Genomic DNA, 24,380 nt, shown 5'->3' with positions numbered 1-24,380 from the left:
AGGGAGCGAGAACATGAGCCACCTGAGACTGCATATTCGTAAATTTGTTTTTATCGACTTCACATGCCATTAATAACGTAGGTGATTTTAAATTCTCACTTACTGCTGCAATATTACCTTTCTCCTCTATTTCCTTTGTATTTCAGAATTTGTCAGCAAATAATTTTTTATTTCAGATTTTTTTTAGGTTCTTGAAGATGTGCTGTTTTGATAAAATAGTTGTTTCCCGATGTAAATCTTCCAAAACATTCCATGAACATATTCTGCTTGTTATGGTTATTTTCCTCTATTTCTGTTCCTAGTGGTTTATTTATCTTTGAAAGGAGGCAATTCATTTTCGACCACCAGCTGGGCCCAAAGTAATGTAGGTCAAATGGCGTCCGGGCCCTCCTGTCCGCACCTGCCTGGACGTCATGTGTACCCTCCTCCCCTTGCTGTTGCCTGGAGCTCTGAGTGACCACGTCTAAGTTGCCTGCTCAGGAATGCAGGTGCTTTAGGGAGGCGGAATGGGTGCCAGGTTCTGGGAGAAGATTTGGGGGTCTCCTCCCTCCTGTCCGGAGTTCTCACCACGCCCCCTGCACTGGAGAGGCACACTCCAGCCTGCCGTGGGTGTTCCCCACAGATTTGCCTATTCCCTCAATTTTGGCTCACAGGCTGTGGGATGAGTAGAAGTCCTGGGTTTTAAGGGCTCTTGGATGCCACAGTGTTAGTTTCCTGTTGCTTCAGTTACTACTGGTTTTTAGTTTTGAAGAAAAGTGTTTTTGGAAAATGCCCCATTTTTCCCACCATAGGCTGTTCAACCTTCAACATTCCCTCTCCTTGGGCTGGATATATTTTTTCTTTAATTTAATTTTAATTTAATTTTTTTTTTGAGAAAATCTTGCTCTGTGCCCAGGTTAGAGTACAGTGACATGATTTCAGGTCACTGCAGCCTCTGCCTCCTGGGTTCAAGTGATTCTTCTGCCTCAGACTCCCTAGTAGCTGGGATTACCTGTGTGTGCCACCACGGCTGGCTAATTTTTGTATTTTTAGTAGAGACGGGGTTTCATCATGTTGGCCAGGCTGGTCTCAAACTCCTGACATCAAGCGATCCACCTGCCTCGTCCTCCCGAAGTGCTGGAATTACAGGCGTGAGCCACGGCACCCGGCGGATACATTTCTCAGGTATCAGAATGGATCCACTCTGCTGTCAGCAAACAGAACTCTGCCTTATGACCTCCCAGTTCCCTCCAGTCTGCTACTGCTGCTGTACCAGGTGCCATCACTCACAGGAGACAGAGGAGCTCCATGCAGCATCCCCAGACCCAACCCTGGGCTCCTGCATTGGCAGGCTTTGTCCCTGAAAGAGACTTTTTCAGAATTTCATTCATCTATTTTTTATTTTGTAACATTACTCTCTTGAGGAATGGACTCGTGTCTGTATTTCTTCATCTTTTCTGGTGATGCTTTTGGTGAACACTCCTCAGTGTCTGTGCTATGACACCAGCCTTCTCTAGTCTTGCGCTCCTGATCTTTCTTTGCCATTTTTACATGTTTGTGGTTTTCATTGCTGTTTAGTCCGTTTTGGTGAGAGATGTATTAAAAATTCATACAGAAAATTCCAATGTTCCTGGAATTCTATCGCTTCTTTTTTTTTTTTTTTTTTTTTTTTTTTTTGAGACGGAGTCTCGCTCTGTTGCCCAGGCTGGAGTGCAGTGGTGCAATCTCGGCTCACTGCGAGCTCCACCTCCCGGGTTCACACCATTCTCCTGCCTCAGCCTCCCGAGTTGCTGGGACTACAGGCACCCGCCACCACGCCCAGCTAATTTTTTTGTATTTTAATAGAGATGGGGTTTCACTGTGTTAGCCAGGATGGTCTTGATCTCCTGACCTTGTGATCTGCCCGCCTCAGACTCCCAAAGTGCTGGGATTACAGGCGTGACATTTCTTCTTAATAGTCTGTTCAATTATCTGAATTTCTAGAGGGTTTATTTGTCCTGAATCCACAGGGCCTGTGTGGCATGTGCCCTGAAAACTCTGGGGTGGAAGCCCTCACCTGCTGCTCTGCCTGTCCTGTGCCCTGTGGGAGTCCCCCCCGACCCAGAATACCCACCTTCATGTCTCTCTGGGTTGGAGTCGGCGATGAACATTTCTGTCCCCAGACTCTGGACACGTCAGGTTCTCCTGAGAATTTCGTGCTCAAGTCTGGAGGGTCTGTGAGTTTCTGTAGCTCAGCAGCCATCGAGGCAGGGAGTGGGTTGGGTGTGAGAACACTGAGAGATCAGTTTCACCTTCTGGCCGACAATCTCAACCTTAACAGACGGATGTTGTGACATGGCTTCAGTTCGCCCGAGAAGAAGGGAGCAGACACAACATAATGCTCTATACTCATACGTGTCAAAAATTTTATTTCTGATGAATTTTTAAAATTCTCTTAAGTAGACTAAAGGTAATTCGGCTGACTGCTCTGAACACCTGTTGGTAAGCTCTGTAGGGATGTGGGGAGCTTTATTACCTGTCCACCTCAACGTGAGGTCCTCAGCAGAAATTCCGGGACACCAAGAAAGGTTCCAGTGAATGAGCACTGGGGACGCACTTGCTCTCCCTGATGTTGGTGCTGAATTTTACCTGAGTGTCCCTCATGCTGTGTCACCGTTTCTCCAAGTACCAAGTTCTCTCTGCCCAGAAGGACACACTTGGAACCAAAGCAATGTCACAGTATATACCTGTCATCTGATCATGGTACAGTTAAAAGAAGATGGACTATAAGCCTAAGGGATTGTATAAAAAGTACAGGGAAAGATGCATTGCCAACAGGGCTAGCGTGTCAAAGCTGCTCAGCTGAGCCAAGACCTATGCCCACAGGTTCACATTTACAGCTTCCATTGCTGAAGGACTGAGGGACAGCCAGCCACATTCTCACTCTCCCATCCCCGCTTTGGCTGAAGGGCATGTGGAGGAGGATGGAGATAAGCAAAGAAAATTCTGGGAACTCCTTTAGGTCAGAAGGGCTGCAAGAGAGACCCTCGGATGACCAGAGAGGGAAGCCCACCCAATATTAGTAACAAAACGTGTTGCTCACAAGGCACTGTCTAGCATGAATTCACTGAAGGATTCGTAAGTATTTTAATTTCATTTTGAATATTCTGTTGCCCACTTAAGATTTCTTGTCCTTTGTGTCTTGTAAATTCGTTTTTCCCCTTATATTCAAATAATCAGAGGGCTCTGCACTCACTCCACATAAGAACGCTTTCTAAAACTAGCAGCAACCCGGTGCTATTAAGCTCATCATACTTCACTCGGGTGCTTCTGAAATAAAACTACCTACTAAAACCCACTGTGTGTTCCAAAACATCCCAAGATTAGAATCCCTTATGGATCTAAGCTTGGAACAAAATTATCATTCATGTAATTCAAGAGCCAATTTGGAATCAGAACAGAGCTACCAAAAGATGCTGGAAACTCCAGTATTTCAAGGCTTTTGATCAGAGAAAGCAATCAATTAAGAGGTTTGGAAACTTTCCAGCCCCTGGCCTGAGAGACCTTGCTGGGTGAGAAAGGGCCAAGCCCGGCCTGGCCCACAGTTCTAAGGTGTGGGACCCTCATAAATTAGCAGGGCTGCACTTCCTGCCGCGATGTCTTCTGGCAGTGAGGTCCTCCCGCTAATGTCTTTTCAACATGGGCCAGATGGAAACCACCTTCTGGGGGGAAACACATCTTCTCAGTTCCTTTTCAGCTAGAAATCTGGGTTATCAAGAAGTGTCTTACACATACTTACCTTCCGAAGAGCGTTCTTCTTGCCGTGGAGCCTGCCAGACGTGGATTTGCATCTGCACGCCTGTGATATCACACTGAAAAATTGTCACTTCTTCAGGGGTTCACTTTAATCACATGCACCCTTGGCTTGTTTCCAAGACAGGGTTTAATAACTCATGCCAAATAGTGACAGGAAGAAAAGACAATGATAGCTCTTTTCTTTACATCCGAACTTGAGAACTGCCATTTTTAATAGACAAAATTTTGTTTGCAGGTCAGTGACCTGTGCCCATTTTGCAAAACCGTTTATGGTCTCAGAGCATCATAAGAGGCTGTACAACTTCCATGTCTGTTTTGGAGGATGGACTTCTGGCATTAGGGTAATGGTGCTTCTATTGTAAACATTAGAGACACAAGGCTGTTCAGGGTTTCCTACCACCCCAGAAACATGATACTCACAGGCCATCATCTGGGAGACTGTCCTTCAGTGAATGCACAGTGGACAGTACCTTGTGAGCAGCAGGTTTTGGTACTAACTTTGAGTGGGCTTCCCTCTCTGGCCATCCGAGGGTCTCTCTTGCAGCCCTTCTGACCTAAAAGGAATTCCTAGGGTTTTCTTTACTTATCTCCATCCTCCTCCACATGCCCCGCAGCCAAAGTGGGGATGGGAGAGAGAGGAAGCGGCTGGTTGTCCCTCACTCCTTCAGCAATGGAAGCTGTCAATGTGAACCAGTGGACACGAGGCTTGGCTCCGCTGAGCAGCTTTGACACGCTTGCCCTGTCAGGCAGCGCATCTTTTCCTGTACCTTTTATACAGTCCCTTAGGCTTAACGTCCATCTTCTTTAAACTGCACCAGGATCAGATGAGGATTGCTTCTGGTGGTCATTTCTCCTCAACTTTCCATTATAATTATGAGGGCTCATGGCTGGATGTTTCACAATTAATTCTGAGATGTGCTGTTAGAGAAAGGATTATCCAAATCATATTGGGAAAAAAAAATAGGATGGTGACTTGTGAGACAACACAGTATTTGACCACAACCTGGCTGGCTCAAGAATGGATGTGCTATGTACACCCTCATGGGCACACAAAGAGGGTCTTAAACATTTAGTTACGCATTCAGAAAATCCCACCCCTTCAGTCAGCTTTATAAAGGAGACTTTAGTGTCCTGTCCCAGAATCGCAGGCTCAGGACCAGCTTTGCTTAAAGCTACTCTGGAGTTTGAGCTGAACATTTTCTAATATCTGATACCAGCTGTCTGGCTCGGCTTCATCAGCTTGAACTCACTATCCAACTGCTACCAGATGGCAGGCAATACTCTGGCCGGCTGGGATTGCAGCAATTCACCCATGAGTCTGCGACATCAGATGATGCTGTGGCTTCCCAGAAACCACCGCTAGGCCCTCCTTCCTCCGGCCTGCTCACCGGCCTTAGCCTAAGTCCCAAATGGACTATTCACTTCTCATCCTCTTTACCTGAAGCAAGACATGGACAAAAAAATTGTCCTCTTATGGAAACCAGTTTTCAGAAGCATTATACTGAAAAGCAGTAGTTTTCTTGTGTCTAGATCACTGAGCACAGTGGAGCATGTCATGTCCACATCAGGAAGTGCCACTGGGTTCCTGTTGCTGTGTGCACGTGGTAGATGCACAGTCTGCGGTTAGAGTCCTGTGTATGTGTTCATTTAGAAGGAGGTAATAGGAAGTAGCATATACTGAGTGGATATTAGGAATTAGTCCTAATATCTATTTAATTAAACATTTTTAGGTGGTTTCTGATTAAGTGGGGATCTTAATAATTTTAAAGTTGCAGTTTACAATATATGGCTATTAGCCACATGGGATTATTAAAATTAAAACTTAAACCAAAGTGAAAATGTACATCCTCAGTGGCATCAGCTGCATTTGCAGTGGTCAAGAACCACATGTTCAATACCTGCATTGTCTGTACAGGTATAGGACATTTTCTCATTCCAGAAAGTCCTTTTGGGAAGTAATTATCTAGGCAATAGCAGTAACTTCAAATTGTCCAATGTGACTAACGTAGAAAAAAAGGCCAATAAATATATGGAATAAATTTCAGCAATAACATTTATAATGTAAAAGATATATGCAAAAGAGGAGTCCATTTAATTTCAAAATACAGAATGCAGACACCCTGGGAAAATGCAGTTAGAGTAGAGAAGGATTTCCTCAACTATGAGATGCATGGGCCAGCAATTCAGTAAGACTGGAGAAAATGGCAATGTCCTCTTGGGAAGGATTAAAAGAATACGACGTCGCCTGTAATCCTAGCACTTTAGGAGGCCCAAGCGGGCAGATCCCTTGAGGTCAGGGGTTCGAGACCAACCTGGCCAACATGGAGAAACCCCATCTCTACGAAAAATACAAAAATTAGCCGGAGTGGTGGTGCACACCTGTAATCCCAGCTACTTGGGAGGCTGAGGCATGAGAATCCCTTGAACCTGGGAGGTGGAGGTTGTAGTGAGCCAAGATGGCTCCACTCTACTCCAGCCTAGGTGACAGAGTGAGACTGTGTTTCAAAAAAAAGAATACGACATTGAGTGGGGAATAAAAGAAAGGATCTAATATTTACTGCATGTCTGCTATGTGTCAGTCACTGTGTCAGTTCCTGTTGATTTAGAGGGGTGTGACATGATCTCTGACAACAAACCAGGCTTTAGCTGCTTTAGCTTTTTAAGTATCATCTCATTTTAGCCTCAGAACAACTTTATGAATAAGATAAGTACTAATGCTCCCATTTTATGGATGAGAAAACCAAGGATCAGTTGGCCCTGGGTCATATGGCCAGAAGTGGAACTTAAAGGGTGATGCTTTCCCTGTTTCTAACACAGAGACAATGTAAGCTCCTGCAGATACCAGCCTGGTCTGCTCATCTTTGGGTTCCCAGCACCTAGGAAGTAGTTAGTGCCTAATAACATTATTCAATAAATGCATAATCAAAACGAAATCCTACGTGTTTAAACCACACAATAAAGCCGGACATAAACTTCAATATGATTGCCACAAGTTGTGAGTGTCATATCCACAAATAAATAAGACATTATTTATTAATGTCTTACTAGCCAACAAAAATTAGCAACTCAGGGGTATCGACGTCCTACTCTTCTTATGTTCACCATCCTAACACATAGTTTAATGAAGATTACTCATTTTGCTTTTTGTTGTTGTTGTTGTTTGTAGGTTGTTTTTGTTTTGTTTTATGGTTTGTTTGTTTGGATTTTTTTGTTTGTTTGTTTTTGGCGGAATCTCCCTCTGTCGCCCAGGCTGGTTGCAGTGGCGGGATCTCGGCTCACTGTAACCTCCATCTCCTGGATTCAAGCAATTCTCATGCCTCAGATGCCTCCACCTGACCCCGAATCTCGAATAGCTGGGACTGCAGGCTTGAGTCACCATGCCTGGCTAATTTTTGTATTTTTAGTAGAGGTGTGGTTTCTCCACATTGGCCAGGCTGGTCTAGAACTCCTGACCTCAGGTGATTCTCCTACCTTGGCCTCCCAAAGTGCTGGGATTACATGCATGAGCCACTGTGCCTGTTTTTTTGTTTGTTTGTTCTTGTTTGTTTGTTTTGTTTTTTGAGACAGGAACTTGTTCTATCTTGTCTTCTAGGCTGGAGTGCAGTGGTACAATCATGGCTCGATGCAGTCTCCACCTCCCGGCCTCAAGTGACTCTCCCACCTCAACCTGTCTAGTTTCTAGGACTAGAGGCACCACATCTAGTTAATTTTTTGATTTTTTTTTTTGTTGTTGAGGCAGGACTTACTGTGTTGTTCAGGCTGGTCTCTAACTTCTGGGCTCAAGGAATCCTCCTACCTCGGCCTCACAGAGTGCTGTGAGCACCACATCCAGCTTTTGGTGTTTACTTTGAACCAACTCCCCTGACCAGTCCAGCTCCATCTTAGGTCTGTTGGCCTTCCTAGGTCACATATGATGAAGATGATACCAACGAGAAGTTCATGCTTTTCAGAATTTTGCTCACTGCAGCTGCTTAACCCGAACCATTTCCTGCATTTCATGACACGAGGGTAACTCACCCTGGTGCTTCTCTCCACTTCACAAAACTCTGTTCTTCTCCTGAAAATGATGAGGTCTCAAATCCTGCAAAATGTCCTTATTCCCACTCTGTGTATGACCAGTGAAGGGTCTTCCACGTCCCTCGCTCAGGACGGAAGGATTCAGAAGGATGTGGTGCTTGTTCTACATCAAGACACTGTGGAAAGACCACTGGCAGGGGCGTCCAAACCTTTTGGCTTCCCTGGGCCACATTGGAAGAAGAATTGCCTTGGGCCACACATAAAATACTGATGATTTTAAAATAGATGATCATAAAATAGCTGTTGAGAAAAATAAATCACAAAAAACTCATAATGTTTTAAGAAAGTGTATAAATTTGTGTTGAGCCTCATTGAAAGCCGTCCTGGGCTGCAAGCAGCCCGTGTGCTGTGGGTTGGACAAGCCTGGTAGAGCCTGACAAGCTTTGGAACCATCAGCCACTCTTTAAAACTGGAACTTTATGTTCTCCTCTGTAAAACAACCACACTATCTTCCTGAAAGTACTGACATGAAAAGCTAACAAGGTAAGCCAGGAGAAAGTGAGACACTAGAAAACAATTTTACATTAAGAATTAGGTCTATTGATTGATTTACTATAATTTATTTATTTGAGACAGAGTCTCCCTCTGTCATCCAGGCCAGAGTGCAATGGCGTGATCTCTGCTCATTGCAACCTCTGCCTCCCGGTTCAAGCGCTCCTCCTACCTCAGCCTTCCGAGTAGCTGGAATTACAGGCATGCACCACCACACCTGGCTAATTTTGAGTTTTTGGTAGAGATGGGGGTTTCAGCATGTTGGTCAGGCTGGTCTTGAACTCTTGACCTCAGGTGGTCCACCCGCCTCGGCCTCTCAAAGTGCTGGGATTACAGGCGTGAGTCACCGTGCCTGGCCAGTTTACTATTATTTATTATTAATTACTTATAGGCATGCTTTCATCCTTTCCCCAATACAATGTTAATTTCCAAAATACCAAGGGCTAATTTATAGTTGGTTTTCACAACATCTTAACACAGTACCTAAAGCCCTGTTGGTATGAAACCATGATATTTTATACATATTTGAATGTTGTGATAACAGCCAGCATTTATTTCACTTGTTACTGCTTGCTGTTGCGCCAGTGATGCCAATCATAACCTATTATCCCACATTTCCCTGGAGAACAGCTGCTTTGTCCATAATCTCTGCTGCCCCCAAAAGTCACTTTTAAAATATCAGATTTCTCCATCTAATCCCAATAACAACGGATTAGACTGGAGTGGGCTGGCAGGACCCAAGATCTGATGGTGTCTCATGGTCTAACATGGAAAGAAAAATAGGCAGAGCAGCTCTTTGGAACTTGATGTAAAAAAAAAAAAAAAAAAAGAACAAATTGATTGGTTACTGGTTGGGCGTTACAGCTGGACGTTCACATCAAATCAGGGCTGGAGAGAAAATGACTCCAATATGTTTGCCTCAGTTATAAGGAAGAAGAAACAAGGAGCGAATAAGGAAGGATCTTTGCTAAAAAGAATATAACAGAGCTGATGTGCAGAAAGGACCAAGATGCTGTAAAAAGGGACTCCATGTTGTTCCCTTAATTCAGGTTTCAACTCTAAATCCCAAGAAGCTTCCTGCCTTCTCTACCCTAAGCATAGGCCTGGTCCCACTTAGCTTTTCTATAGTAGTGACCCTCTTCCAAGCAGGAGAAATTCCAGAAAAGAGAGAGAGAAAGGAGACAGGGTTCAAAAGAAAAAGGAACAATCTACAATGGAAATATTTTGTGCAAAAGAGAATCAAGGCATCCTTATTTTTCTTTTTTCTTTTTTCTTTTTTTTTTTTTGAGACGGAGTCTCACTCTGTCACCCAGGCTGGAGTGCAGTGGCGCAATCATGGCTCACTGCAAGCTCCACCTCCCGGGTTCACGCCATTCTCCTGCCTCAGCCTCTCCGAGTAGCTGGGACTACAGGCGCCTGCCACCACGCCCGGCTAATTTTTTTGTATTTTTAGTAGAGACGGGGTTTCACCGTGGTCTCGATCTCCTGACCTCGTGATCCGCCTGCCTCGGCCTCCCAAAGTGCTGGGATTACAAGCGTGAGCCACCGCGCCCGGCCGGCATCCTTATTTTTCACACCACAAATTCCATCCTTAGCTCTGTGAACACACTCTATTCCCTCTGAACTGAAATGAGCATCAGCTTCCATTTTAGAGTGAAAGGTGGGGAAAGTGAGATCTTAAACTCCTTGCCCACATTAGCCACACTTCAGGAACCACTAACATTTATCATGTACGAAGAATTTTTATACATATTATCATATTTGATCTTCACAAAGACATCAAGAAATAGGTGTAATCATCACCATCTAATAGAAAACTAAATTACATCTCAAAGAGATAAATGGACTTGCTGGATTTTACATTCCTGGGTAAAACAGGGATTGAAATGTAGATCTTCACCACGAAGGGAACAATAGACACGAGGGCATACTTGAGGGTGAAGGTGGGGAGGAGGGAGAAGATGGGAAAACGACCTATCAGGTGCCAAGCTTGTTACCTGGATGACGAAATAATCTATACACCAAACCTCCATGACATGCAATTTACCTATAGAACAAACTTGCACATGTACCCCTGAAACTAAAATAAAATTTTTAAAAAAATCAATGTAAGTTTTCTTATTCGAAATTAGGTGCTCTTTCCACCAAATCATGCTGATGAAAGGTTTGACAAACATCTTCATTGAGCCACTCTTAAAATACAAGCCATTCATATTTTTCAGAAAACCTCACAGGCCCAGACGTCAGGGGCTGGGGCATTAGAAATGTGGAAGGGAAGGTGCCCCAGGGGGCCGGACCTTACAACAGCTGGCTTCCACCTGGCCTTCTTGTCTGATGCCTGTTGGCTATGGGGCACTCTTAACTACAGTGCTCATGCTCTGGTTAGCTGGATGTTCCTTGAAGGTAGAACCTGGAGAAATCTAATCATCTGATAATAATCACAGATCCTATCTCCAACAGTCTGTTTGTTGTTCTAGCCTTGTACATTATCATAAATAATTCTGAATGAACCATACATTTAAAAGAAATTTTTAGAGTCCTTGTTTTGTGACCAGAAAAATTCTGAGGATTTTGTAAGAGAACTCTTTTCATATAGTCTCTCCCTCCAAAGAGCTATCAGCTTATGTAGAAAGGCAGGGCTATGCACATCCACTAGAGAGAGAGAAAAAGAAGACGTCCTTCAGTTCACACATTCTCAACACTACATTGTTGCTAGGAATGGAGAGAAAAATTTCTGGACAACTTTGAAAAATATGGTCCTTCCCCAAATTTTTGAAAAATATGGTCATTCCCTTTGGCAGCTCAATGTTTCATGTGATTGTTGTCTATTTCTAATAAAAGTGCTAAAAATTCCTGGATTGTTTCAATTTGGAACAAGCATACGGCCAAGGTGCTCAAAGTCAGGTAATCCTCAAACCGGGAATCCAATTGGCTGTCCACAAACAGCACTGTCATCATTCTCATGAAGGAGGTGCCCCACTGCAGGCTGCTGACTGCTCACCTTCTTTTCGTACTGGCTGCTGCTTCTTTCTTTTTTAAGGCGGAGTCTCATTCTGTCATCCAGGCTGGAGTGGAGTGTCCAATGGTGCCATCTCGGCTGACTGCAACCTCTGTCTCCTAGGTTCAAGCAATTCTCCTGTCTCAGCCTCCTGTGTAGCTGGGACTACAGGTGCACGCCACCACACCCAGCTAATATTTTTTGCATTTTTAGTAAAGACAGGGTTTCACCATATTGGTCAGATTGGTCTCGAACTCCTGACCTCAGATGATCCACCCCCCTCGGCCTCCCAAAATGCTGGGATTATAGGTGTGAGCCACTGCGCCCGGCCCTGGCTTGTTCTTGAACCTGCTCTGCTGTGGCTCTTTGAAACCGTGAAATTCTGGTTTTATACTGCTGCTTGGCTACACCTTCTTAGTCTCTTTTTGTCCCCTGACAAAACATTATATTGTGGATATTCTGGGGTTCCTCCTTCCTTTCTCTTCTTTCTCCGCAACACTCTTCCTGGTGGTCGTCATTCACTTTGATGACTTCAGTTCCTACCAATGAGTCACCTACCCAACCTCTTCTAAGTCTTTGCCTCTTACATCCAACTCTGTAGTTAAGCCTGTTCACTCTGATGTCTCAAAGGCACTTCAAATTCCATGTGTTCCAAACCGAATGCCATCTTCCCTCTCACCAACCCTGTTCCTCTTCCTGTGCTCCTAACTCCGGGAAGGGATGCAGTGTTCCAGCTACGTTCTTTCCTGACCCCCGATAGAAGTGACCTGGGCAAAGCCACCTAACTCCGGACATGCAGAGCAGTGTGACTGGTGCCTTCCCTCTACAGAATGGGGAAGCTGGGCTTGAATCTCCCCTGTGCCAAATCCCAGAGAGGCAAGAGGCCCCATCGCCATTTTTGTGTTTTCTGTGTTGGGAGTAATGGCTGTTTTGGAAATCTTAAAAACCACTAGTCTATGTGATCTTCAGTCTCCTACACCATTTTGGAAACATGAATGGAGAAAAAACTGTAATAATAACTACAATAAAGTTAGGAAATGTAACCTCAGCACCAATCTCTTCTACAAATAAAAGCTTTCTCTCTGAGGTCTGGCTTCGCTTACCTCTGTCTTCACATATTCTACAAATGAAAGGCGTTGTTCAGCTAACCATATTTTCTTGCTTTCAAAATGTAGAGGCAGTAGAAATTGATTCAACATCAAGCCTGCTGATTCAGCAAAGGAAAAAAAGCCATCAACCACAGCAGACAGCAGTCCCTTTGAAAGTTTCCTTTAATGAGATAACCAGCCCCAGAGAGGCACAAGATGGACTGGGAGGGGCAGTGCTATGTAAATGAGGACTCTTTCCCCAAGGATGAAAACACCTGATCTGGCAAAATTTCCATCTTGCCTTGTCTGTGGCCCATCTAATTTGCACGTAGCTGAGTGTGAGGACTCATTGCTAGTTTCATAATCGCTGGGCCCTGTAATGTACTGTGGACGGCTCAGAAAACACATTCCATTCCATTCCATTCCATTTCTTTCGAAGTCCCACCGTAATTTGCCTGATTTTTTTTTGTCTGTGCTTAGAAAATAAGGGACCACGTTGAGTAGTTTTCAGGAAATGATCGGACCAAATAGGGCATTAAACAAAATGCATTATTGAAGGTTAGTCTACTGCTTAACGTATATCCTCTCTCAAATGTGCATTCGCCTGTAAAACTGGAGGAGAAGAAAATGCAAGCCATAAAAAGCTGTCCAGACGCATTCTGCTTTTTGAAGCTGGGAGATGTGCAGAGAAAGTTCAGCTTTTAATATTTCAAAATACAGCACAACCACCCCAGGGTGATTTTATTACGTGATTTTTCATTTGGGTAACATATGCCTTCGATGGGTAACACCTTTGTTTTTAAAAATGCATATTTTTCTCCAAGACACCTCTCAATTTGAGGCTAGGACCTAATTCTTGCAGATTCAATTAGCATGTATGTTTTTTAATTAGAGTTAACCACAATCCCACAGCCATCAAAAAGGTCTTTACATTTACACATTTTCTTGAGTTATCGTTTTCCTTTTGATTCAATGAGACAGTGAGGCCTGTGTTGTTTCTAGCAGACATTACAATTTAACAGGACCTCAAATAAGAAAATAGTTTTCCTGTTTTTATTTTTATTTCTCAGGTGCTTAAAAATTAAATTTTTCTTGATCTGGATTTTTAAAAAAGTGTCCTTTGATTATTTTTTGTTGTTGTGGCTTTTGGTTTCTTCCCTTAAGGCTTAGTATAGGGCTGATTAGTGTTTTCCTTCCCCCAAACAGGAATCCTTTAGCAAACACACGTGGCATCATGGTTCATGGGTGCTCACTCACAGACAGTGTGGGAAAGCCTGGTGCTTGAGTGATTAATTGGGGTTCCAAGAGAGGCCTTGGGACATGATAATTCTTTATGGGAAATGGGATTAAAATTGGACACTTCTACAATTTTCCTTCTTTATGGTGAAAATTTCATTTTTCATTAGTTGGCCAAGTAATTCCATGTGCAGTCATCCCTAAATTAATCTTAAATTAATTTTTAAATCTGCTGTCTTCTAATATAGAATTTGCTATAAGAAAATGCAGCACAGTCCATCTTTCATTAGACACGGGGCGAGGGGTCAGCAGACACCCCTGCCACACTGAAAATGAAGGCCCCACATCTGGCGCAGGCTGGCGTCTGGAAGGGAAATGCACAGCCGTGGTCTCGCTCGTCCTGCAGAAAACGTCGGCTTCAGAATGGCTGCAGGCTGAAACATGAACCAGGGCATCTGAGTGCCGGAATAGGCTGTTTGTGTATGGAGCTGGTTTATTAGCCAATGTGCAGGCCTGGAGCCCACACGAAGTCTACTCTCCAGCTGATCTGTCACACACTTAACAAGCTGTGTATAATATAGCCCATCTCATGCAGAAGTGGGGACTCATTCCCTCAGGTATCAGAAAGACCTAATACTTTTAGCATGGGGCATGCTCTGGTTTTGATGGTTTGCCTCATTACAAGCTGCAGGCTCTTTGAAATCAGAGGAAGAAAGCACATTTTTCTCTGAGCTCTGCTGGGGGAAGGACTTGCTGCTCTTTGTACATTTCTTCGTCCATGTCTGGACATAGCCTCATGCGTTTCTTTTTTCATGCTTCACCTAACAATGAACATTCAATAAAAATTCCAAGGCTACCCAAATCGCAGCAGAAGAGGGTGTGGGAGTGAACTTGAGGTGTGCTGTGGGGTCTGGCCCTTTCAAAACTCAGCAGAGCACACATCAGAGTGTGTTTAGTTCATCTGGGCTGGTGAGTTCCAGTGATGAAAGCCTGGTGCTAATGGAGGCGAGGTCACCGGTTCAATCCTCATAGGACCCAGTTCACTTACAAGAGAAAAAAAACTACTCAAGAACCAGAGACACCTCCTGACCCCAGTCACTGACCACAAGAAGGATGGGGTGAAAACGATGGCTGACCCAGGACAAAACCATCTGATAAACAACTCAGACCGCACACCCCCAACCCCCAGCAGGAGAAGCCAGCACCTTCTAGTTAAGGATTTTATAAAACCACTTATATGAAAATCCCTGCGGACAAGTTCACAGTAGCTGACTCCCCAAGATGAGACGTGCTGCTTTAGGTAACCTTTGGGTCCATTCTGCTTGGGAAATTCCTTTGTCCCCTTTAGTTCACCCGGGAAGCGCTCCAGTGTGTTGCACTGGGAGGAGATTCAGCAGCCTCCCGGGGGCCAGGATCAGGGGAGGGAGCTGTGGGACGCAGAACCTGCCTGCTTTGCAGGTCTGAAGGAGAGACTGTTGAACTTCACAGACTTCCGGAAAAACAGGCGTTGAGGGAGGTGGAGGGGAGGCGAGGTGGGGGCCGCTGTGTTTATTCAAGTGCTCCGGCGGCTGCGGGAGTCTTCTGCTTGTGTTTATATTTTCAGAAGGGGGCTGAAGAGCTATCCCCAGACTGGAGCACAACTCTGCTTGCTGGTGTATGTTTCTCAGTCCAGTTTGATTTTTTAAAGGTACCCTCCATGGGACAGAACTCTGCTTACAAACTTTAAAACTGGATGATGCAAAAATTACCCGCACAGCAGAGGAGTGCAACGAACCATAGTCAGTTTAAGTGATGGATTTTTTAATCTATCAATACGTACAGATAAGTCAAAGAAAGGTAATAGCAGATACAGAGCCCTCGCCGTGTACGTAACGCTTGACTTACTTTCTCATTGAGTCCCCACAGTAGACCTAGTACTGCCATTTTGCAGGTGAGAAAACGGAAGTGCCATATACAGTAGAGATGGGAGTCGAAACTCCTATTTCCTTTTGATAAATCCACGATTCTTGCCTCAGTAAAATGGACTGTTTTTTGATTGCTGTTTTTTGCTTGTTTGTTTTGCCTCAAAACACAATATAAATATGTAGAGTTAGCTCTCCATTGTTACTTCTTTATAATTGAGATGAGTAAGTACATTATTGTAAAAATTAGGAGAAACAATACACTGGTATAAACAATTACAATGTCTCTGTTGTTTTTAAATAAAAAAACTGATTTTGTTTTTATCCATAACAGAAAAGGTAAGTTTGTGGGCTGGCTTCTTAGAAAAGACTCAGAATGGTTTACATAAATGTGTCCTTTGAAATGCGTAAGTGCAATAATCAAAGAAAATAAAAAATTAAATTCCCATATGAAAACTGATCCAGTCAACTAAAATTACTGCAAAGCTAAGGCATCCATCATTACTTTGAGCAAAGGGCTAGTGCCCCCAAACCCACGTATTATTTTATACACCCATAGCTCCATATTCGGGGATTTGGCTCAGCTGGTGGGTGCACGTGGCAATAAAGAGGCCAGCCAACTCCACAGAGAGCTGCCAGGTTAACCCTGGGCTGTGGGCAGAGCTAATAAAAAACAGGCAGACCAGCCCAAACCCCAGACACACACAAAACCCAGCCTCAATTATTTTAATGTTTTCTTTCTTCTATTTATTTTTCTCGTTTTTTTCCTTTCTCCTTGTAAGAGTCCTCAGAAATCTTTCTCCAGTTCCATTCCAGAGGAAAAGAAGACATTATAAAAATTAAAAAGGACAGTTGAGGTTTAGAAATAAACTTACCTTTGAGCTAACAGTCTGAGGATGTGAATCTAGCAAGCAATTGTCATCATAATTATTGTTCACAATAATCAGAAGAGAAGGAATGGGAAATGCCTGCTTCTAACATCTCTTTTCTACCTAAGTAATGAATGTATGTTGTCTCCCTCTTTATCATAAACTGACATATGTTTTAATATAGATGTATTTTTCTAGTTACATATTTTTAAAAAGAAACAAAAGACAAAAACAAAACAAAGGCAGAAATACTGGCTCTCAAGCAGAAAATATTTAAAAGGCTATAAAAGGCATGGAGTAGAAGAAATAAAAAGGTAACCAAAGTAAGAGTGAAATCTATCAACTTCATGCTTTTCCTTCTAAGTCTGGAGAAGTAGGTAAGGGGCAGTGACGCCAACAGGGCTTGTGATCCCACACACCTAATATCATTCATGCAGAGTTTAGAGGTAGTTTAGTACTGTAAAAAAAAGTACGACTTTGAAATTAAAAACTCCCAAGCTCAAATCCAAGCTCCACTGTTTATGAGTCCTGTGGTCTCAGGCAAGTTACATTACTCTCACCCCTTTCTGTACAAAAACGGATATTCCTTACTTTTAGGATGATTGTGGCAATTAATAGAAGTTTTAAGTTTTAAGATTCTAGATGATATTTTGCATGTAATATGATATGAACTAATACAAAGTGCAACTCTCATGAAAGGGATTATCTTTATGATAAGATAGAAGAGAGCTTGCTTCACCCTGGTGTACACCATATGATGATACAGCAAGAAGGTGGCCTCCTGCCAACCAAGAAGAGAGTCCTCACAAGAACTCAACCATGCTGGCACCCTGATCTCAGACTTTCAGTCTCCAGAGCTGTGAGAGCATAAACTTCTTCTGTTTAAGCCACCTAGCATTCTAGTAGCCACCAGTCTCTAGTATCCTTCAGAGCAGCCCAAATGGACTAAGACATAATGGGTACATAATAAACAATAGCTATCATTCTGGCTGTTTTTTGGTATTTGGCAATCTGGTAAATAAATAGCAGAAAGTAAGACTCTCATTAATTGGTGAACTCATTTTGATTTATCAAGATGAGAAATTGGTTAATGGGTACAGTGCATGTTATTCAGATGATAGATACCCTAAAAGCCCTGACTTCACCACTACTTAGTCCTGTACATGTAACACAGTTGAACATGTACCCCATCCATTTGTACAAATAAAAAAAAGATTATAACAAATACAATAAGCAGGTACAATATTCCATACTTTTAAAATTTTTGTGCAAAGTTTCTAGAGCTTGTCACTATCTGGAAAAAATAACTGATTAGATGAGCCTTCATGGCAGGTGAGTACTGGGGAGGGCCTGCCCTGAACAGGAGAAAGATGGCACAGAGGGAAGGGCACTGGGCTATGAGAAGATGCAAGATCTGGGTTCTGGTCTCACCACTGCTATCCTGTGCAAGTCACTTAACCGTCTGAATGGCAGCACCTCCTCTATAAACAAAAGATAGCATAATAGGTCCTTCCCACTCAGGGCTAATGGATGAAGCTGGGGATTCCACAAAGGCTTCAAACCTCTACAGTCTTAGGAATGCATCAATCTACTATTAAGTACTCTCCTGCCAATACCATCTAACATTAAAAACAGGTTCATTTTTCATTAATTCAATAAATATTTGAATACTACCTACCTTTCTATGCACTGAATAGTTCTGCCTCTACATATTCGTATGTTGAAGCCCTTGCCCTCAGGTACTTGGATGTGGTTCCTTTGGGAGATCATTAAGTTTAAATGAGGTCATGAGAGCAGAGCCTCCATGATGGGTGATATGGTTTGTCTCTGTGTCCCCACCTAAATCTCATCTTGAATTGTAATCTCCACATGTCAAGGGAGGGACCTGGTGGGAGGTGATTGGATCATAGGGGCAATTTCCCCCATGCTGTTCTCGTGATAGAGAGGGAGTTCTCATGAGATCTAATGGTTTAAAAGTGGCAGTTTCCCGTGCACTTGCCCTGTCTCCTTCCACTCTTTGAAGAAGGTATTGCTTCTCTTTCACATTCCGCCATGATTGTAAGTTTCCTGAGACCTCTCCAGCCATATGGAACTGTGAGTCAATTAAATGTCTTTTATTTATAAATCACCCAGTCTCAGGCAGTTCTTTACAGCAGTGTAAAAATGAACAAACCGGAAATTGGTACTGAGAGTTTGAGGCACTGCTATAAAGGTATCTGAAAATGTGGAATCAACTTTGGAACTAGGTAACAGGCAGAGGTTGGAACAGTTTTGGGGGCTCAGAAGAAGACAGGAAGATGTAGGAAAGTTTGGAACTTCCTTGAGACTTACTGAATGGTTTTGACCAAAACACTGATAGTGATATGGACAATGAAGTCCAGGCTGAAGTGCTCTCAGATTGAGATGAGGAACTTATTGGGGACTGGCACAAAGGTCACTCTTGTTATGCTTTAGCAAAGACACTGGTGGCATTTTGAACTTGAACTTGATAGAAATGACTTAGGGTTTCTGGTGGAAGAAATTTCTAAGCAGCAAAACATTCAAAAGCTGAGTGATTATGAAAGCATTCAATCATATACATTCACAAAAAGATTATCTGAAGCTGGTTCTTTTATTTAATTGGGAAGCAGAGCATAAAAGTTTGTAAAATTTGTGGCTTGACCGTTCAATAGAAAGGAAAAACCCATTTTCTGGGGAGAAATTCAAGCCAGCTTTAGAAATTTGCATAAGTAATGAGGAGCCCAATGTTAATCCCCAAGACAATGGGGAAAATGTCTCCAGGGCATTTAAGAGATCTTCATGGCAGCCCCTTCCATCACAGGCCCAGAGGCTTAGGAAAGAAAAATGGTTTAACGGGCTAGGCCCAGGGACCTGCTGGTCTGTGTAGCTTCAGGACATGGAACCCAGCATCTCAGCTGCTTCAGCTCCAGCTGTGGATAAAAGGGGCCAATATACAGCTGAGGTCATTGCTTCAGAGGGTGCAAGCCCCAAGCTTTGGTGGCTTTCATGTGGTGCTGGGACTGTGGGTACACAGAAAACAAGAGCTGAGCTTTGGGAATCTCCGCCTAGATTTCAGAGGATGCACGGAAACACCTGAATGTCCAGGCAGAAGTCTCCTGCAGGGGTGGAGCCCGCATGGAAAAACCTCTACTAGGGCAATGCATAGAGGAAATGTGAGTTGGAACCCCCACAGAGTCCACACTGGGGCACTGCTTAGTGGAGCCACGAGAAGAGGGCCGCTGTCCTCCAGGGTCCAGAATGGTAGATGGACTGACCGCTTGCACCATGCACCTAGAAAAGTCACAAACACTCAACACTAGCTCATGAAAGTAGCCAGGAGAGTGGTACCCTGAAAAACCACAGGAGCAGAGCTGCCCAATCAGGGGAGCCCACCCCTTGCATCAGCATCCCTGGATGTGAGACATGAAGTCAAAGTACAGTGTTTGGGAGCTTTAAGATTTAATGAGTGCCCTGCTGGGTTTTGGACTTGCATGGGGCCTGTGGCCCTGTTGTTTTGGCCAATTTCTCCTATTTGGAATGGGAATATTTACCAAATGCCTGTACCCCTATTGTATCTTGGAAGTAAGTAGCTTATTTTTGATTTTACAGGCTTATATGTGGAAGAGAGTTGCTTGTCTGAGATGAGACATTGGACTGTGGACTTTTGAGTTAATGTTGGAATGAGTTAAGACTTTGGGGGAATGTTGGGAAGTCATGTTTGATTTTGCAATGTGAGAAGGACATGAAATTTTGGAGGGGCCAGTGATGGAATAATATGGTTTGGCCCTGGGCCTCCACTGAAATCTCATCTTGAATTGTAATCCCCATGTGTTGAGGGAGGGATCCGGTGGGAGGTGATTGGATGGTCAGGGCAGTTTTCCCATGCTGTTCTCGTAATAGTGAGGGAGATCTCATGAGATCTGATGGCTTAAAAGTGGCAGTCTATCCTGTGCTTGCTCTCTCTCCTGTCACCTAGTGAAGAAGGTAGTGCTTCTCTTTTACCTTCTGCCATGATTATAAGCTTCTTGAGACCTCCAGCCATGTAGAACTATGAATCAATTAAACCTCTTTTATTTATAAATTACCCAGTCTCAGATAGTTCTTTCTAGCAGTGTGAACTGATAGAAATACAATGGGGTTAGTGTCCTTATAAGAAGAGCAATAGACCCCAGAATTTTCTCTCTCTCTTCCCTCACAGTATGAGGACACATATTGCAGGCAGCCAGGAACTGGTCGTCATCAGAATCAAATCTGTGTGCACCTTGATCTTGGACATCCCAGTTTCCAGAACTGTGAGAAAGAAATGTCTGTTATGTAATCTACGTAGCCTCTGATATTCTGTTATAGCAGCCAGAGTTTACAAAGACAACTATGTTCTTGGCACTGACCAAGACTCCGTTGTGGGTCTAATGTGACACAGTTATCTTTAGCTTGAAGAGTTTATAATATGACAAGAAAACATGTACATGCTAAGTATAATATTTCATACAATGATAAGTTTTACAAAAGTGCTAAATTTAAAATATCGATCTCAAAACTCTGAGGTAGGAGAGGTATTTTCCCAATGAAGACAATCCCAAAAGTCTTTAAGTAAAAGAGGATATTTGAGCAGGACCTTGAGGGATGTATTACTTTCTGACAGACAGAGAGAGATGGAATGGAGGGCTGGAGACCTAGAGAGTGATAAGGAAAAAATAAGTCATGGCTAAAAATAGTATCTTAGGAATGACTAATAAAGTTGTGAAATTTTTTAAAAATGAGTTTGTAAAAAACTAAAATTAGCTTTAATTTTGACCACACAACTTTGCAGTTCTTTAATTTACAATAAAGGGAATTTGATTTTTTTTAAATTACCCTACATTATATGCCAAGAAAAACATCATTTTTAGAGAAATAAATGTAACCAATTCTTAGGCACCAAGGAGAACTACATTTATTGATGCTTTAATAAAATATAAGAAAGTGCACCATAAAAGCTGGATTGATATTGCTCATCAACCTGCTCACAGAAATGACTCAAGAGCCTGTGACTAAACTCTGGAGGAGTCACCTCCACTTTATGCCATTTACCACAAGTCTGAATATGCAAGAGACAAATGTATATCCTGGAATTCACCTTCTGATTCATCTAGATGATTTATTCAAAGCTGGCCAGTAACTAGTAACTAGTTTTATACAATGATGGTTATTATAGGACAATAAAGAAATGTTGACTTTCAATCGTGATGTCATTAAGTCTCCTGGGAATAAGTTTCCTTGAAAACAATGAGGTCTTGAGACCTCAGAGAGCCAAAGCACCTCATTGGAGGTCTCAAGAAGCTCTCTCTCCCTCCCTCTCTCTCTCTATATATATATATGTGTGTGTGTGTGTGTGTGCGTGCACACATATATATACATATATGTGTTTGTGTATATATATACATGTATATGTATGTATATATGTATATGTGTATGTGTATATATATAGAGAGAATGTGTGTATCTATATACACATATATATGCATGTATATATGTATATATGTGTGTGTGTGTGCATATATATATAGAGAGAGAGAGCGAGAGAAGGTAAATAAATTTGCATTTGCAAAGTGTATTTCTGGAAACATTGAGGGACAGTGTGGGGATAAAATATTCCCCAAGTCAAGAATGTTTGAGGTGCTGCCTACTCCATGGCCGCCCTGAGGGTTCATGACACAGTAGCAGGCTAAAGCCTCCAGAGAACCCACAGTGAAGAAGCCCGCTTCTTTTCTTACCAAGTCTATTTGACCATGGCACCTTTATTTGTATCAATACCATGAAGATCACAGAAAAAGGAGTAAAAAATATTAGAGCAGATAGTCTTGAAGATCACTAGATTCCAATTTAAAATAAATTACCCAGGCCAATTATCATCAATAAATTCAATAAAGTGTTTCCTGATCATTTGAGGAAATTCTGTGAAACACTGGTTTGTAGGTTCTGTTACTGACTCAGAGTTTCTTAGAAGGGGGCTCAAGATCTGCATATTCTACAAGCTTCCCAAGGGATTTTGATGGATTCAAAACCACCCTCTACAAACCCCTTCTAACCACAACAAAATGGTAAGTTATAAGCTCCACAATGGACTTTATCAATTATTGATTGCAATATTTTCTGCTTCATGGAAATGAAGGCCTGTGAATTGGAGTTTACTAAAGAGATGTAGACAGCATATCCATGGGAGAAGCCCAGCTGAAACTGACCCACATGGGTGATCCTCATCTGTTGGGCTTGCTATTTCACTGCCCCCTCCAAAATGCACAAAGTAAGCTAATCATTTTCCCTGCCTTAGCATTGTCAAGGAGTGTGGGCACAGCACAGGTGACAAAGAGGAAGGGGAATGGTATCTCCTTTCCAACAACTCCCTTTAGGAAGGTGTGTTTAAACTAGAGCATCTTCCTCCAACATGCAAAATTTTTTTAATCTCTGAAAGGGGCAAAGAGAGCCAAAGCACTTGATGAATCAAAACTCTTCCTCTTTCAGGATGGGCTGAGGGTTCATATTGCCTCACCTTTCATCAAAGCACCATCTGGGAGCCAGAACTTGGCATTTGACAAAAGTCAGAGATGACTAAGAATAAGAACAATCTCATCAGGAGAAGAGCTGTTGATCTTCTGTTCCTCTTTTAGAAGTTGGTACCAGTTCAAACTAAAGGAGGGTGTGCATGAACTATGGCAGATCCAGAATATTCTGTTTCATTTTCAGTTGACCTGATGCATATATATGGCCCTGTTCCCAGTGGGCAGGCAAGCCTGGATCTTTCTCCATGTGGTGCCAGTCGATGGTTCAATCCAAAAGTATTAATGTCAGCCAAGTCATATCAAAGTTCCTGCCTTATCTAGATGAGACTTCCACCACAGATCTTACAGATTATCTTATACAACATATATGTCCGTTTCAAATTGAGAAAACTGAGGCTGGGAGGGTGACTAACTGGTCTGAGGGCCTCTAACAAGTCTGTGGTCAATTAGCAAGAGAGCTCTCTGTCAGCTCACCTCTGTACAGTGTGTCAAGGCCACACTCAGACCCACACTGACGTATAAAAACTAAAGCGATTCCCAGAGTTCTCCAACTAAATTTTCTGTTTTAGATGAAGGACAATAACGCAGACAAAAGGAAAATTACATCCTTTGTGTGACTGGAGTATTATGTAATTGTAATAGACCTCTTAAGGAAGAGGACAACATAAAAACGGTAATTTTTAAAATAAATCACAGTGGGCATGATTCTTCATTGATTGATACACTTTCGACCAGACAATCATCAAAAACAATGCTGATCTTAACTTCTTTGTAATTCACAAAATTCTGGGCCATGCCATGGAATAGTTGGAAATGACCTAAACCATCTAAAAAATCCCATCCCCCAGCAATCAATCTAGAGGCTCCCAAGTGAAAATGGATTGTAAATTGAAAATATTCCCCAAAAGTGGCATGCATTTCTTGACAGAAAAGCAAGCTGTAGACTCACAAATGACATTTACAGATGTGCTTATGTGGGGCTGGGGCAAGGTACATCTGATTTTCGTTAGGATTGCTAAAGAGCATTTTCTAAATATTTGAGTGTAAATCACTGCAGTTATTAACCATATTTAACATTCAAATGGCCAGAACAAATGGCAGTCTGGAAGATTTCATTTTCTGCAGGAGAATATCAATATACTCATGCACTGTGGAAGCTGGATAGTCCTGGTACAATTCACAGTGGCTGCATTTGCTGTATAATTGAAAGGATCAAATTACAACCCCAAATCCCGCTCCTAGCACAAGAAGAATTTGTGTTCAGGTTGGCCCTCAGACCACAGTGAGAGGGAGCTGGTCATAAACATTCCAACCGGCTTTCGCGTTGCTTGACCTTACCCAGACAACACTTCCTATCTCTTGATTTTTCACCTTCTTAAAAATAGGCCTTTTGAAAGCCTATTCTT

The sequence above is a fragment of the Symphalangus syndactylus genome, chromosome 18 (assembly GCF_028878055.3).
Source record: "Symphalangus syndactylus isolate Jambi chromosome 18, NHGRI_mSymSyn1-v2.1_pri, whole genome shotgun sequence".
Lineage (NCBI taxonomy): Eukaryota > Metazoa > Chordata > Mammalia > Primates > Hylobatidae > Symphalangus > Symphalangus syndactylus.
The sequence above is the reverse complement of the archived record's forward strand: the minus strand, read 5'-3'. Positions refer to the sequence as shown.